Raw genomic sequence first — 18417 nt, 5'->3', positions numbered from 1 at the left:
TTTTTCAACACTAACACAAGTGCAAAAGTGGTTTCCTCCACCAACACAAGTGCGAAAAGTGGTTTTTCAACAATAACACAAGTGCGAAAAGTGGTTTTTCAACACTAACACAAGTGCAAAAAGTGGTTTTTCCACACTAATACAAGTGCAAAAGTGGTTTCCTGCACCAACACAAGTGCGAAAAGTGTTTTTCAACACAAACACAAGTGCGAAAAGTGGTTTTTCAACACTATCACAAGTGCAAAAAGTGTTTTTTCCACACTAATACAAGTGCAAAAGTGGTTTCCTGCACCAACACAAGTGCGAAAAGTGGTTTTTCAACAATAACACAAGTGCGAAAAGTGGTTTTTCCACACTAATACAAATGCAAAAGTGGTTTCCTGCACCAACACAAGTGCGAAAAGTGGTTTTTCAACACTAACACAAGTGCGAAAAGTGGTTTTTCCACACTAATACAAGTGCAAAAGTGGTTTCCTGCACCAACACAAGTGCGAAAAGTGGTTTTTCAACACTAACACAAGTGCGAAAAGTGGTTTTTCAACACTATCACAAGTGCAAAAGTGGTTTCCTGCACCAACACAAGTGCGAAAAGTGGTTTTTCAACAGTAACACATGTGCGAAAAGTGGTTTTTCAACACTAACACAAGTGCAAAAGTGGTTTCCTGCACCAACACAAGTGCGAAAAGTGGTTTTTCAACACTAACACAAGTGCGAAAAGTGGTTTTTCAACACTATCACAAGTGCAAAAAGTGTTTTTTCCACACTAATACAAGTGCAAAAGTGGTTTCCTGCACCAACACAAGTGCGAAACGTGGTTTTTCAACACTAACACAAGTGCGAAAAGTGGTTTTTCAACACAAACACAAGTGCGAAAAGTGGTTTTTCAACACTATCACAAGTGCAAAAAGTGTTTTTTCCACACTAATACAAGAGCAAAAGTGGTTTCCTGCACCAACACAAGTGCAAAAAGTGTTTTTTCCACACTAATACAAGTGCAAAAGTGGTTACCTCCACCAACACAAGTGCGAAAAGTGGTTTTTCAACAATAACACAAGTGCGAAAAGTGGTTTTTCAACACTAACACAAGTGCGAAAAGTGGTTTTCCACACTAATACAAGTGCAAAAGTGGTTTCCTGCACCAACACAAGTGCGAAAAGTGGTTTTTCAACACAAACACAAGTGCGAAAAGTGGTTTTTCAACACTATCACAAGTGCAAAAAGTGGTTTTTCCACACTAATACAAGTGCAAAAGTGGTTTCCTGCACCAACACAAGTGCGAAAAGTGGTTTTTCAACAATAACACAAGTGCGAAAAGTGGTTTTTCCACACTAATACAAATGCAAAAGTGGTTTCCTGCACCAACACAAGTGCGAAAAGTGGTTTTTCAACACTAACACAAGTGCAAAAGTGGTTTCCTCCACCAACACAAGTGCGAAAAGTGGTTTTTCAACAATAACACAAGTGCGAAAAGTGGTTTTTCAACACTAACACAAGTGCAAAAAGTGGTTTTTCCACACTAATACAAGTGCAAAAGTGGTTTCCTGCACCAACACAAGTGCGAAAAGTGTTTTTCAACACAAACACAAGTGCGAAAAGTGGTTTTTCAACACTATCACAAGTGCAAAAAGTGTTTTTTCCACACTAATACAAGTGCAAAAGTGGTTTCCTGCACCAACGCAAGTGCGAAAAGTGGTTTTTCAACAATAACATAAGTGCGAAAAGTGGTTTTTCCACACTAATACAAATGCAAAAGTGGTTTCCTGCACCAACACAAGTGCGAAAAGTGGTTTTTCAACACTAACACAAGTGCGAAAAGTGGTTTTTCCACACTAATACAAGTGCAAAAGTGGTTTCCTGCACCAACACTAGTGCGAAAAGTGGTTTTTCAACACTAACACAAGTGCGAAAAGTGGTTTTTCAACACTATCACAAGTGCAAAAGTGGTTTCCTGCACCAACACAAGTGCGAAAAGTGGTTTTTCAACACTAACACATGTGCGAAAAGTGGTTTTTCAACACTAACACAAGTGCAAAAGTGGTTTCCTGCACCAACACAAGTGCGAAAAGTGGTTTTTCAACACTAACACAAGTGCGAAAAGTGGTTTTTCAACACTATCACAAGTGCAAAAAGTGTTTTTTCCACACTAATACAAGTGCAAAAGTGGTTTCCTGCACCAACACAAGTGCGAAACGTGGTTTTTCAACACTAACACAAGTGCGAAAAGTGGTTTTTCAACACAAACACAAGTGCGAAAAGTGGTTTTTCAACACTATCACAAGTGCAAAAAGTGTTTTTTCCACACTAATACAAGAGCAAAAGTGGTTTCCTGCACCAACACAAGTTCGAAAAGTGGTTTTTCAACACTAACACAAGTGCGAAAAGTGGTTTTTCAACACTAACACAAGTGCGAAAAGTGTTTTTTCCACACTAATACAAGTGCAAAAGTGGTTTCCTGCACCAACACAAGTGCGAAAAGTGGTTTTTCAACAATAACACAAGTGCGAAAAGTGGTTTTTCCACACTAATACAAGTGCAAAAGTGGTTTCCTGCACCAACACAAGTGCGAAAAGTGGTTTTTCAACACTAACACAAGTGCGAAAAGTGGTTTTTCAACACTATCACAAGTGCAAAAAGTGTTTTTTCCACACTAATACAAGTGCAAAAGTGGTTTTCTGCACCAACACAAGTGCGAAAAGTGGTTTTTCAACACTAACACAAGTGCGAAAAGTGGTTTTTCAACACTAACACAAGTGCGAAAAGTGGTTTCTCCACACTAATTCAAATGCAAAAGTGGTTTCCTGCACCAACACAAGTGCGAAAAGTGGTTTTTCAACACTAACACAAGTGCGAAAAGTGGTTTTTCAACACTAACACAAGTGCAAAACGTTGTTTTTCCACACTAATACAAGTGCAAAAGTGGTTTCCTGCACCAACACAAGTGCGAAAAATGGTTTTTCAACACTAACACAAGTGCGAAAAGTGGTTTTTCCACACTAATACAAGTGCTAAAGTGGTTTCCTGCACCAACACAAGCGAGAAAAGTGGTTTTTCAACACTAACACAAGTGCGAAAAGTGGTTTTTCAACACTACCACAAGTGCGAAAAGGGTTTTCCACACTAATACAAGTGCAAAAGTGGTTTCCTGCACCAAGACAAGTGCAAAAAGTGGTTTTTCAACACTAACACAAGTGCGAAAAGTGGTTTTTCAACACTATCACAAGTGTAAAAAGTGTTTTTTCCACACTAATACAAGTGCAAAAGTGATTTCCTACACCAACACAAGTGCGAAAAGTGGTTTTTCAACACTAACACAAGTGCAAAAAGTGGTTTTTCAACACTAACACAAGTGCGAAAAGTGGTTTTTCACACTAATTCAAATGCAAAAGTGGTTTCTCTGCACCAACACAAGTGCGAAAAGTGGTTTTTCAACACTAACACAAGTGCGAAAAGTGGTTTTTCAACACTAACACAAGTGCGAAAAGTTGTTTTTCCACACTAATACAAGTGCAAAAGTGGTTTCCTGCACCAACACAAGTGCGAAAAATGGTTTTTTCAACAATAACACAAGTGCGAAAAGTGGTTTTTCCACACTAATACAAGTGCGAAAGTGGTTTCCTGCACCAACACAAGTGAGAAAAGTGGTTTTTCAACACTAACACAAGTGCGAAAAGTGGTTTTTCAACACTACCACAAGTGCGAAAAGGGGTTTTCCACACTAATACAAGTGCAAAAGTGGTTTCCTGCACCAAGACAAGTGCAACATTTGTTTTTCAACACCAACACAAGTGTGAAAAGTGGTTTTTAAACACTATCACAAGTGTAAAAAGTGTTTTTCCACACTAATACAAGTGCAAAAGTGATTTCCTACACCAACACAAGTGCGAAAAGTGGTTTTTCAACACTAACATAAGTGCGAAAAGTGGTTTTTCAACACTAACACAAGTGCGAAAAGTGTTTTTTCCACACTAATACAAGTGCAAAAGTGGTTTCCTGAACCAACACAAGTGCGAAAGTGGTTTCCTGCAACACAAGTGCGAAAAGTGGTTTTTCAACACTAACACAAGTGCGAAAAGTGGTTTTTCCACACTAATACAAGTGCAAAAGTGGTATCCTGCACCAACACAAGTGCAAAAAGAGGTTTTTCAACACTAACACAAGTGCGAAAAGTGGTTTTTCAACACTATCACAAGTGCAAAAAGTGTTTTTTCCACACTAATACAAGTGCAAAAGTGGTTTCCTCCACCAACACAAGTGCGGAAAGTGGTTTTTCAACAATAACACAAGTGCGAAAAGTGGTTTTTCAACACTAACACAAGTGCGAAAAGTGGTTTTTCCACACTAATACAAGTGCAAAAGTGGTTTCCTGCACCAACACAAGTGCGAAAAGTGGTTTTTCAACACAAACACAAGTGCGAAAAGTGGTTTTTCAACACTATCACAAGTGCAAAAAGTGTTTTTTCCACACTAATACAAGTGAGAAAAGTGGTTTCCTGCACCAACACAAGTGCGAAAAGTGGTTTTTCAACAATAACACAAGTGCGAAAAGTGGTTTTTCCACACTAATACAAATGCAAAAGTGGTTTCCTGCACCAACACAAGTGCGAAAAGTGGTTTTTCAACACTAACACAAGTGCGAAAAGTGGTTTTTCCACACTAATACAAGTGCAAAAGTGGTTTCCTGCACCAACACAAGTGCAAAAAGTGGTTTTTCAACACTATCACAAGTGCAAAAGTGGTTTCCTGCACCAACACAAGTGCGAAAAGTGGTTTTTCAACACTAACACAAGTGCGAAAAGTGGTTTTTCAACACTAACACAAGTGCAAAAGTGGTTTCCTGCACCAACACAAGTGCGAAAAGTGGTTTTTCAACACTAACACAAGTGCGAAAAGTGGTTTTTCAACACTATCACAAGTGCAAAAAGTGTTTTTTCCACACTAATACAATTGCAAAAGTGGTTTCCTGCACCAACACAAGTGCGAAACGTGGTTTTTCAACACTAACACAAGTGCGAAAAGTGGTTTTTCAACACAAACACAAGTGCGAAAAGTGGTTTTTCAACACTATCACAAGTGCAAAAAGTGTTTTTTCCACACTAATACAAGAGCAAAAGTGGTTTCCTGCACCAACACAAGTTCGAAAAGTGGTTTTTCAACACTAACACAAGTGCGAAAAGTGGTTTTTCAACACTAACACAAGTGCGAAAAGTGTTTTTTCCACACTAATACAAGTGCAAAAGTGGTTTCCTGCACCAACACAAGTGCGAAAAGTGGTTTTTCAACAATAACACAAGTGCGAAAAGTGGTTTTTCCACACTAATACAAATGCAAAAGTGGTTTCCTGCACCAACACAAGTGCGAAAAGTGGTTTTTCAACACTAACACAAGTGCGAAAAGTGGTTTTTCCACACTAATACAAGTGCAAAAGTGGTTTCCTGCACCAACACAAGTGCGAAAAGTGGTTTTTCAACACTAACACAAGTGCGAAAAGTGGTTTTTCAACACTATCACAAGTGCAAAATTTTCCACACTAATACAAGTGCAAAAGTGGTTTTCTGCACCAACACAAGTGCGAAAAGTGGTTTTTCAACACTAACACAAGTGCGAAAAGTGGTTTTTCAACACTAACACAAGTGCGAAAAGTTGTTTTTCCACACTAATACAAGTGCAAAAGTGGTTTCCTGCACCAACACAAGTGCGAAAAATGGTTTTTCAACACTAACACAAGTGCGAAAAGTGGTTTTTCCACACTAATACAAGTGCTAAAGTGGTTTCCTGCACCAACACAAGTGAGAAAAGTGGTTTTTCAACACTAACACAAGTGCGAAAAGGGTTTTTCCACACTAATACAAGTGCAAAAGTGGTTTCCTGCACCAAGACAAGTGCAAAAAGTGGTTTTTCAACACCAACACAAGTGCGAAAAGTGGTTTTTCAACACTATCACAAGTGTAAAAAGTGTTTTTTCCACACTAATACAAGTGCAAAAGTGATTTCCTACACCAACACAAGTGCGAAAAGTGGTTTTTCAACACTAACATAAGTGCGAAAAGTGGTTTTTCAACACTAACACAAGTGCGAAAAGTGTTTTTTCCACACTAATACAAGTGCAAAAGTGGTTTCCTGAACCAACACAAGTGCGAAAGTGGTTTCCTGCACCAACACAAGTGCGAAAAGTGGTTTTTCAACACTAACACTAGTGCGAAAAGTGGTTTTTCCACACTAATACAAGTGCAAAAGTGGTATCCTGCACCAACACAAGTGCGAAAAGAGGTTTTTCAACACTAACACAAGTGCGAAAAGTGGTTTTTCAACACTATCACAAGTGCAAAAAGTGTTTTTTCCACACTAATACAAGTGCAAAAGTGGTTTCCTCCACCAACACAAGTGCGAAAAGTGGTTTTTCAACAATAACACAAGTGCGAAAAGTGGTTTTTCAACACTAACACAAGTGCGAAAAGTGGTTTTTCCACACTAATACAAGTGCAAAAGTGGTTTCCTGCACCAACACAAGTGCGAAAAGTGGTTTTTCAACACAAACACAAGTGCGAAAAGTGGTTTTTCAACACTATCACAAGTGCAAAAAGTGTTTTTTCCACACTAATACAAGTGCAAAAGTGGTTTCCTGCACCAACACAAGTGCGAAAAGTGGTTTTTCAACAATAACACAAGTGCGAAAAGTGGTTTTTCCACACTAATACAAATGCAAAAGTGGTTTCCTGCACCAACACAAGTGCGAAAAGTGGTTTTTCAACACTAACACAAGTGCAAAAGTGGTTTCCTCCACCAACACAAGTGCGAAAAGTGGTTTTTCAACAATAACACAAGTGCGAAAAGTGGTTTTTCAACACTAACACAAGTGCAAAAAGTGGGTTTTCCACACTAATACAAGTGCAAAAGTGGTTTCCTGCACCAACACAAGTGCGAAAAGTGTTTTTCAACACAAACACAAGTGCGAAAAGTGGTTTTTCAACACTATCACAAGTGCAAAAAGTGTTTTTTCCACACTAATACAAGTGCAAAAGTGGTTTCCTGCACCAACACAAGTGCGAAAAGTGGTTTTTCAACAATAACACAAGTGCGAAAAGTGGTTTTTCCACACTAATACAAATGCAAAAGTGGTTTCCTGCACCAACACAAGTGCGAAAAGTGGTTTTTCAACACTAACACAAGTGCGAAAAGTGGTTTTTCCACACTAATACAAGTGCAAAAGTGGTTTCCTGCACCAACACAAGTGCGAAAAGTGGTTTTTCAACACTAACACAAGTGCGAAAAGTGGTTTTTCAACACTATCACAAGTGCAAAAGTGGTTTCCTGCACCAACACAAGTGCGAAAAGTGGTTTTTCAACACTAACACATGTGCGAAAAGTGGTTTTTCAACACTAACACAAGTGCAAAAGTGGTTTCCTGCACCAACACAAGTGCGAAAAGTGGTTTTTCAACACTAACACAAGTGCGAAAAGTGGTTTTTCAACACTATCACAAGTGCAAAAAGTGTTTTTTCCACACTAATACAAGTGCAAAAGTGGTTTCCTGCACCAACACAAGTGCGAAACGTGGTTTTTCAACACTAACACAAGTGCGAAAAGTGGTTTTTCAACACAAACACAAGTGCGAAAAGTGGTTTTTCAACACTATCACAAGTGCAAAAAGTGTTTTTTCCACACTAATACAAGAGCAAAAGTGGTTTCCTGCACCAACACAAGTTCGAAAAGTGGTTTTTCAACACTAACACAAGTGCGAAAAGTGGTTTTTCAACACTAACACAAGTGCGAAAAGTATTTTTTCCACACTAATACAAGTGCAAAAGTGGTTTCCTGCACCAACACAAGTGCGAAAAGTGGTTTTTCAACAATAACACAAGTGCGAAAAGTGGTTTTTCCACACTAATACAAGTGCAAAAGTGGTTTCCTGCACCAACTCAAGTGCGAAAAGTGGTTTTTCAACACTAACACAAGTGCGAAAAGTGGTTTTTCAACACTATCACAAGTGCAAAAAGTGTTTTTTCCACACTAATACAAGTGCAAAAGTGGTTTTCTGCACCAACACAAGTGCGAAAAGTGGTTTTTCAACACTAACACAAGTGCGAAAAGTGGTTTTTCAACACTAACACAAGTGCGAAAAGTGGTTTTTCCACACTAATTCAAATGCAAAAGTGGTTTCCTGCACCAACACAAGTGCGAAAAGTGGTTTTTCAACACTAACACAAGTGCGAAAAGTGGTTTTTCAACACTAACACAAGTGCAAAACGTTGTTTTTCCACACTAATACAAGTGCAAAAGTGGTTTCCTGCACCAACACAAGTGCGAAAAATGGTTTTTCAACACTAACACAAGTGCGAAAAGTGGTTTTTCCACACTAATACAAGTGCTAAAGTGGTTTCCTGCACCAACACAAGTGAGAAAAGTGGTTTTTCAACACTAACACAAGTGCGAAAAGTGGTTTTTCAACACTACCACAAGTGCGAAAAGGGTTTTTCCACACTAATACAAGTGCAAAAGTGGTTTCCTGCACCAAGACAAGTGCAAAAAGTGGTTTTTCAACACTAACACAAGTGCGAAAAGTGGTTTTTCAACACTATCACAAGTGTAAAAAGTGTTTTTTCCACACTAATACAAGTGCAAAAGTGATTTCCTACACCAACACAAGTGCGAAAAGTGGTTTTTCAACACTAACACAAGTGCAAAAAGTGATTTTTCAACACTAACACAAGTGGGAAAAGTGGTTTTTCCACACTAATTCAAATGCAAAAGTGGTTTCCTGCACCAACACAAGTGCGAAAAGTGGTTTTTCAACACTAACACAAGTGCGAAAAGTGGTTTTTCAACACTAACACAAGTGCGAAAAGTTGTTTTTCCACACTAATACAAGTGCAAAAGTGGTTTACTGCACCAACACAAGTGCGAAAAATGGTTTTTCAACACTAACACAAGTGCGAAAAGTGGTTTTTCCACACTAATACAAGTGCTAAAGTGGTTTCCTGCACCAACACAAGTGAGAAAAGTGGTTTTTCAACACTAACACAAGTGCGAAAAGTGGTTTTTCAACACTACCACAAGTGCGAAAAGGGTTTTTCCACACTAATACAAGTGCAAAAGTGGTTTCCTGCACCAAGACAAGTGCAAAAAGTGGTTTTTCAACACCAACACAAGTGCGAAAAGTGGTTTTTCAACACTATCACAAGTGTAAAAAGTGTTTTTTCCACACTAATACAAGTGCAAAAGTGATTTCCTACACCAACACAAGTGCGAAAAGTGGTTTTTCAACACTAACATAAGTGCGAAAAGTCAACACTAACACAAGTGCGAAAAGTGTTTTTTCCACACTAATACAAGTGCAAAAGTGGTTTCCTGAACCAACACAAGTGCGAAAGTGGTTTCCTGCACCAACACAAGTGCGAAAAGTGGTTTTTCAACACTAACACAAGTGCGAAAAGTGGTTTTTCCACACTAATACAAGTGCAAAAGTGGTATCCTGCACCAACACAAGTGCGAAAAGAGGTTTTTCAACACTAACACAAGTGCGAAAAGTGGTTTTTCAACACTATCACAAGTGCAAAAAGTGTTTTTTCCACACTAATACAAGAGCAAAAGTGGTTTCCTGCACCAACACAAGTTCGAAAAGTGGTTTTTCAACACTAACACAAGTGCGAAAAGTGGTTTTTCAACACTAACACAAGTGCGAAAAGTATTTTTTCCACACTAATACAAGTGCAAAAGTGGTTTCCTGCACCAACACAAGTGCGAAAAGTGGTTTTTCAACAATAACACAAGTGCGAAAAGTGGTTTTTCCACACTAATACAAGTGCAAAAGTGGTTTCCTGCACCAACACAAGTGCGAAAAGTGGTTTTTCAACACTAACACAAGTGCGAAAAGTGGTTTTTCAACACTATCACAAGTGCAAAAAGTGTTTTTTCCACACTAATACAAGTGCAAAAGTGGTTTTCTGCACCAACACAAGTGCGAAAAGTGGTTTTTCAACACTAACACAAGTGCGAAAAGTGGTTTTTCAACACTAACACAAGTGCGAAAAGTGGTTTTTCCACACTAATTCAAATGCAAAAGTGGTTTCCTGCACCAACACAAGTGCGAAAAGTGGTTTTTCAACACTAACACAAGTGCGAAAAGTGGTTTTTCAACACTAACACAAGTGCAAAACGTTGTTTTTCCACACTAATACAAGTGCAAAAGTGGTTTCCTGCACCAACACAAGTGCGAAAAATGGTTTTTCAACACTAACACAAGTGCGAAAAGTGGTTTTTCCACACTAATACAAGTGCTAAAGTGGTTTCCTGCACCAACACAAGTGAGAAAAGTGGTTTTTCAACACTAACACAAGTGCGAAAAGTGGTTTTTCAACACTACCACAAGTGCGAAAAGGGTTTTTCCACACTAATACAAGTGCAAAAGTGGTTTCCTGCACCAAGACAAGTGCAAAAAGTGGTTTTTCAACACTAACACAAGTGCGAAAAGTGGTTTTTCAACACTATCACAAGTGTAAAAAGTGTTTTTTCCACACTAATACAAGTGCAAAAGTGATTTCCTACACCAACACAAGTGCGAAAAGTGGTTTTTCAACACTAACACAAGTGCAAAAAGTGATTTTTCAACACTAACACAAGTGGGAAAAGTGGTTTTTCCACACTAATTCAAATGCAAAAGTGGTTTCCTGCACCAACACAAGTGCGAAAAGTGGTTTTTCAACACTAACACAAGTGCGAAAAGTGGTTTTTCAACACTAACACAAGTGCGAAAAGTTGTTTTTCCACACTAATACAAGTGCAAAAGTGGTTTACTGCACCAACACAAGTGCGAAAAATGGTTTTTCAACACTAACACAAGTGCGAAAAGTGGTTTTTCCACACTAATACAAGTGCTAAAGTGGTTTCCTGCACCAACACAAGTGAGAAAAGTGGTTTTTCAACACTAACACAAGTGCGAAAAGTGGTTTTTCAACACTACCACAAGTGCGAAAAGGGTTTTTCCACACTAATACAAGTGCAAAAGTGGTTTCCTGCACCAAGACAAGTGCAAAAAGTGGTTTTTCAACACCAACACAAGTGCGAAAAGTGGTTTTTCAACACTATCACAAGTGTAAAAAGTGTTTTTTCCACACTAATACAAGTGCAAAAGTGATTTCCTACACCAACACAAGTGCGAAAAGTGGTTTTTCAACACTAACATAAGTGCGAAAAGTCAACACTAACACAAGTGCGAAAAGTGTTTTTTCCACACTAATACAAGTGCAAAAGTGGTTTCCTGAACCAACACAAGTGCGAAAGTGGTTTCCTGCACCAACACAAGTGCGAAAAGTGGTTTTTCAACACTAACACAAGTGCGAAAAGTGGTTTTTCCACACTAATACAAGTGCAAAAGTGGTATCCTGCACCAACACAAGTGCGAAAAGAGGTTTTTCAACACTAACACAAGTGCGAAAAGTGGTTTTTCAACACTATCACAAGTGCAAAAAGTGTTTTTTCCACACTAATACAAGTGCAAAAGTGGTTTCCTGCACCAACACAAGTGCGAAAAGTGGTTTTTCAACAATAACACAAGTGCGAAAAGTGGTTTTTCCACACTAATACAAATGCAAAAGTGGTTTCCTGCACCAACACAAGTGCGAAAAGTGGTTTTTCAACACTAACACAAGTGCGAAAAGTGGTTTTTCTACACTAATACAAGTGCAAAAGTGGTTTCCTGCACCAACACAAGTGCAAAAAGTGGTTTTTCAACACTATCACAAGTGCAAAAGTGGTTTCCTGCACCAACACAAGTGCGAAAAGTGGTTTTTCAACACTAACACAAGTGCGAAAAGTGGTTTTTCAACACTAACACAAGTGCAAAAGTGGTTTCCTGCACCAACACAAGTGCGAAACGTGGTTTTTCAACACTAACACAAGTGCGAAAAGTGGTTTTTCAACACAAACACAAGTGCGAAAAGTGGTTTTTCAACACTATCACAAGTGCAAAAAGTGTTTTTTCCACACTAATACAAGAGCAAAAGTGGTTTCCTGCACCAACACAAGTTCTAAAAGTGGTTTTTCAACACTAACACAAGTGCGAAAAGTGGTTTTTCAACACTAACACAAGTGCGAAAAGTGTTTTTTCCACACTAATACAAGTGCAAAAGTGGTTTCCTGCACCAACACAAGTGCGAAAAGTGGTTTTTCAACAATAACACAAGTGCGAAAAGTGGTTTTTCCACACTAATACAAATGCAAAAGTGGTTTCCTGCACCAACACAAGTGCGAAAAGTGGTTTTTCAACACTAACACAAGTGCGAAAAGTGGTTTTTCAACACTACCACAAGTGCGAAAAGGGTTTTTCCACACTAATACAAGTGCAAAAGTGGTTTCCTGAACAACACAAGTGCGAAAAGTGGTTTTTCAACACTAACATAAGTGCAAAAAGTGGTTTTTCAACACTAACACAAGTGCGAAAAGTGTTTTTTCCACACTAATACAAGTGCAAAAGTGGTTTCCTGAACCAACACAAGTGCGAAAGTGGTTTCCTGCACCAACACAAGTGCGAAAAGTGGTTTTTCAACACTAACACTAGTGCGAAAAGTGGTTTTCCACACTAATACAAGTGCAAAAGTGGTATCCTGCACCAACACAAGTGCGAAAAGAGGGTTTTCAACACTAACACAAGTGCGAAAAGTGGTTTTTCAACACTATCACAAGTGCAAAAAGTGTTTTTTCCACACTAATACAAGTGCAAAAGTGGTTTCCTCCACCAACACAAGTGCGAAAAGTGGTTTTTCAACAATAACACAAGTGCGAAAAGTGGTTTTTCAACACTAACACAAGTGCGAAAAGTGGTTTTCCACACTAATACAAGTGCAAAAGTGGTTTCCTGCACCAACACAAGTGCGAAAAGTGGTTTTTCACACAAACACAAGTGCGAAAAGTGGTTTTTCAACACTATCACAAGTGCAAAAAGTGGTTTTTCCACACTAATACAAGTGCAAAAGTGGTTTCCTGCACCAACACAAGTGCGAAAAGTGGTTTTTCAACAATAACACAAGTGCGAAAAGTGGTTTTTCCACACTAATACAAATGCAAAAGTGGTTTCCTGCACCAACACAAGTGCGAAAAGTGGTTTTTCAACACTAACACAAGTGCAAAAGTGGTTTCCTCCACCAACACAAGTGCGAAAAGTGGTTTTTCAACAATAACACAAGTGCGAAAAGTGGTTTTTCAACACTAACACAAGTGCAAAAAGTGGTTTTTCCACACTAATACAAGTGCAAAAGTGGTTTCCTGCACCAACACAAGTGCGAAAAGTGTTTTTCAACACAAACACAAGTGCGAAAAGTGGTTTTTCAACACTATCACAAGTGCAAAAAGTGTTTTTTCCACACTAATACAAGTGCAAAAGTGGTTTCCTGCACCAACGCAAGTGCGAAAAGTGGTTTTTCAACACTAACACAAGTGCGAAAAGTGGTTTTTCCACACTAATACAAGTGCAAAAGTGGTTTCCTGCACCAACACAAGTGCGAAAAGTGGTTTTTCAACACTAACACAAGTGCGAAAAGTGGTTTTTCAACACTATCACAAGTGCAAAAGTGGTTTCCTGCACCAACACAAGGCGAAAAGTGGTTTTTCAACACTAACACATGTGCGAAAAGTGGTTTTTCAACACTAACACAAGTGCAAAAGTGGTTTCCTGCACCAACACAAGTGCGAAAAGTGGTTTTTCAACACTAACACAAGTGCGAAAAGTGGTTTTTCAACACTATCACAAGTGCAAAAAGTGTTTTTTCCACACTAATACAAGTGCAAAAGTGGTTTCCTGCACCAACACAAGTGCGAAACGTGGTTTTTCAACACTAACACAAGTGCGAAAAGTGGTTTTTCAACACAAACACAAGTGCGAAAAGTGGTTTTTCAACACTATCACAAGTGCAAAAAGTGTTTTTTCCACACTAATACAAGAGCAAAAGTGGTTTCCTGCACCAACACAAGTTCGAAAAGTGGTTTTTCAACACTAACACAAGTGCGAAAAGTGGTTTTTCAACACTAACACAAGTGCGAAAAGTGTTTTTTCCACACTAATACAAGTGCAAAAGTGGTTTCCTGCACCAACACAAGTGCGAAAAGTGGTTTTTCAACAATAACACAAGTGCGAAAAGTGGTTTTTCCACACTAATACAAGTGCAAAAGTGGTTTCCTGCACCAACACAAGTGCGAAAAGTGGTTTTTCAACACTAACACAAGTGCGAAAAGTGGTTTTTCAACACTATCACAAGTGCAAAAAGTGTTTTTTCCACACTAATACAAGTGCAAAAGTGGTTTTCTGCACCAACACAAGTGCGAAAAGTGGTTTTTCAACACTAACACAAGTGCGAAAAGTGGTTTTTCAACACTAACACAAGTGCGAAAAGTGGTTTCTCCACACTAATTCAAATGCAAAAGTGGTTTCCTGCACCAACACAAGTGCGAAAAGTGGTTTTTCAACACTAACACAAGTGCGAAAAGTGGTTTTTCAACACTAACACAAGTGCAAAACGTTGTTTTTCCACACTAATACAAGTGCAAAAGTGGTTTCCTGCACCAACACAAGTGCGAAAAATGGTTTTTCAACACTAACACAAGTGCGAAAAGTGGTTTTTCCACACTAATACAAGTGCTAAAGTGGTTTCCTGCACCAACACAAGTGAGAAAAGTGGTTTTTCAACACTAACACAAGTGCGAAAAGTGGTTTTTCAACACTACCACAAGTGCGAAAAGGGTTTTCCACACTAATACAAGTGCAAAAGTGGTTTCCTGCACCAAGACAAGTGCAAAAAGTGGTTTTTCAACACTAACACAAGTGCGAAAAGTGGTTTTTCAACACTATCACAAGTGTAAAAAGTGTTTTTTCCACACTAATACAAGTGCAAAAGTGATTTCCTACACCAACACAAGTGCGAAAAGTGGTTTTTCAACACTAACACAAGTGCAAAAAGTGGTTTTTCAACACTAACACAAGTGCGAAAAGTGGTTTTTCCACACTAATTCAAATGCAAAAGTGGTTTCCTGCACCAACACAAGTGCGAAAAGTGGTTTTTCAACACTAACACAAGTGCGAAAAGTGGTTTTTCAACACTAACACAAGTGCGAAAAGTTGTTTTTCCACACTAATACAAGTGCAAAAGTGGTTTCCTGCACCAACACAAGTGCGAAAAATGGTTTTTCAACAATAACACAAGTGCGAAAAGTGGTTTTTCCACACTAATACAAGTGCTAAAGTGGTTTCCTGCACCAACACAAGTGAGAAAAGTGGTTTTTCAACACTAACACAAGTGCGAAAAGTGGTTTTTCAACACTACCACAAGTGCGAAAAGGGTTTTTCCACACTAATACAAGTGCAAAAGTGGTTTCCTGCACCAAGACAAGTGCAACATTTGTTTTTCAACACCAACACAAGTGTGAAAAGTGGTTTTTAAACACTATCACAAGTGTAAAAAGTGTTTTTCCACACTAACAAGTGCAAAAGTGATTTCCTACACCAACACAAGTGCGAAAAGTGGTTTTTCAACACTAACATAAGTGCGAAAAGTGGTTTTTCAACACTAACACAAAGTGCGAAAAGTGTTTTTTTCCACACTAATACAAGTGCAAAAGTGGTTTCCTGAACCAACACAAGTGCGAAAGTGGTTTCCTGCAACACAAGTGCGAAAAGTGGTTTTTCAACACGAACACAAGTGCGAAAAGTGGTTTTTCCACACTAATACAAGTGCAAAAGTGGTATCCTGCACCAACACAAGTGCGAAAAGAGGTTTTTCAACACTAACACAAGTGCGAAAAGTGGTTTTTCAACACTATCACAAGTGCAAAAAGTGTTTTTTCCACACTAATACAAGTGCAAAAGTGGTTTCCTCCACCAACACAAGTGCGAAAAGTGGTTTTTCAACAATAACACAAGTGCGAAAAGTGGTTTTTTCAACACTAACACAAGTGCGAAAAGTGGGTTTCCACACTAATACAAGTGCAAAAGTGGTTTCCTGCACCAACACAAGTGCGAAAAGTGGTTTTTCAACACAAACACAAGTGCAAAAAGTGTTTTTCAACACTATCACAAGTGCAAAAAGTGTTTTTTCCACACTAATACAAGTGAGAAAAGTGGTTTCCTGCACCAACACAAGTGCGAAAAGTGGTTTTTCAACAATAACACAAGTGCGAAAAGTGGTTTTTCCACACTAATACAAATGCAAAAGTGGTTTCCTGCACCAACACAAGTGCGAAAAGTGGTTTTTCAACACTAACACAAGTGCGAAAAGTGGTTTTTCCACACTAATACAAGTGCAAAAGTGGTTTCCTGCACCAACACAAGTGCAAAAAGTGGTTTTTCAACACTATCACAAGTGCAAAAGTGGTTTCCTGCACCAACACAAGTGCGAAAAGTGGTTTTTCAACACTAACACAAGTGCGAAAAGTGGTTTTTCAACACTAACACAAGTGCAAAAGTGGTTTCCTGCACCAACACAAGTGCGAAAAGTGGTTTTTCAACACTAACACAAGTGCGAAAAGTGGTTTTTCAACACTATCACAAGTGCAAAAAGTGTTTTTTCCACACTAATACAAGTGCAAAAGTGGTTTCCTGCACCAACACAAGTGCGAAACGTGGTTTTTCAACACTAACACAAGTGCGAAAAGTGGTTTTTCAACACAAACACAAGTGCGAAAAGTGGTTTTTCAACACTATCACAAGTGCAAAAAGTGTTTTTTTCCACACTAATACAAGAGCAAAAGTGGTTTCCTGCACCAACACAAGTTCGAAAAGTGGTTTTTCAACACTAACACAAGTGCGAAAAGTGGTTTTTCAACACTAACACAAGTGCGAAAAGTGTTTTTTCCACACTAATACAAGTGCAAAAGTGGTTTCCTGCACCAACACAAGTGCGAAAAGTGGTTTTTCAACAATAACACAAGTGCGAAAAGTGGTTTTTCCACACTAATACAAATGCAAAAGTGGTTTCCTGCACCAACACAAGTGCGAAAAGTGGTTTTTCAACACTAACACAAGTGCGAAAAGTGGTTTTTCCACACTAATACAAGTGCAAAAGTGGTTTCCTGCACCAACACAAGTGCGAAAAGTGGTTTTTCAACACTAACACAAGTGCGAAAAGTGGTTTTTCAACACTATCACAAGTGCAAAATTTTCCACACTAATACAAGTGCAAAAGTGGTTTTCTGCACCAACACAAGTGCGAAAAGTGGTTTTTCAACACTAACACAAGTGCGAAAAGTGGTTTTTCAACACTAACACAAGTGCGAAAAGTTGTTTTTCCACACTAATACAAGTGCAAAAGTGGTTTCCTGCACCAACACAAGTGCGAAAAATGGTTTTTCAACACTAACACAAGTGCGAAAAGTGGTTTTTCCACACTAATACAAGTGCTAAAGTGGTTTCCTGCACCAACACAAGTGAGAAAAGTGGTTTTTCAACACTAACACAAGTGCGAAAAGTGGTTTTTCAACACTACCACAAGTGCGAAAAGGGTTTTTCCACACTAATACAAGTGCAAAAGTGGTTTCCTGCACCAAGACAAGTGCAAAAAGTGGTTTTTCAACACCAACACAAGTGCGAAAAGTGGTTTTTCAACACTATCACAAGTGTAAAAAGTGTTTTTTCCACACTAATACAAGTGCAAAAGTGATTTCCTACACCAACACAAGTGCGAAAAGTGGTTTTTCAACACTAACATAAGTGCGAAAAGTGGTTTTTCAACACTAACACAAGTGCGAAAAGTGTTTTTTCCACACTAATTCAAGTGCAAAAGTGGTTTCCTGAACCAACACAAGTGCGAAAGTGGTTTCCTGCACCAACACAAGTGCGAAAAGTGGTTTTTCAACACTAACACTAGTGCGCAAAGTGGTTTTTCCACACTAATACAAGTGCAAAAGTGGTATCCTGCACCAACACAAGTGCGAAAAGAGGTTTTTCAACACTAACACAAGTGCGAAAAGTGGTTTTTCAACACTATCACAAGTGCAAAAAGTGTTTTTTCCACACTAATACAAGTGCAAAAGTGGTTTCCTCCACCAACACAAGTGCGAAAAGTGGTTTTTCAACAATAACACAAGTGCGAAAAGTGGTTTTTCAACACTAACACAAGTGCGAAAAGTGGTTTTTCCACACTAATACAAGTGCAAAAGTGGTTTCCTGCACCAACACAAGTGCGAAAAGTGGTTTTTCAACACAAACACAAGTGCGAAAAGTGGTTTTTCAACACTATCACAAGTGCAAAAAGTGTTTTTTCCACACTAATACAAGTGCAAAAGTGGTTTCCTGCACCAACACAAGTGCGAAAAGTGGTTTTTCAACAATAACACAAGTGCGAAAAGTGGTTTTTCCACACTAATACAAATGCAAAAGTGGTTTCCTGCACCAACACAAGTGCGAAAAGTGGTTTTTCAACACTAACACAAGTGCAA

The 18417-nt window shown here is 38.7% G+C and overlaps 1 protein-coding gene across 2 annotated transcripts in view; it reads left to right on the top strand.

Annotated features, from left to right (window-relative positions):
* LOC137427365 (uncharacterized) overlaps nt 1–18417 on the top strand; it is a 351150-nt gene that overhangs the window by 180216 nt on the left and 152517 nt on the right. The gene's annotated exons all lie outside the window — the stretch shown is intronic.

Source organism: Myxine glutinosa, chromosome 5 (genome assembly GCF_964187855.1).
Source record: "Myxine glutinosa chromosome 5, kmMyxGlut1.1, whole genome shotgun sequence".
Taxonomy (NCBI): domain Eukaryota; kingdom Metazoa; phylum Chordata; class Myxini; order Myxiniformes; family Myxinidae; genus Myxine; species Myxine glutinosa.
This window is presented reverse-complemented; position numbering and strand designations above follow the sequence as displayed.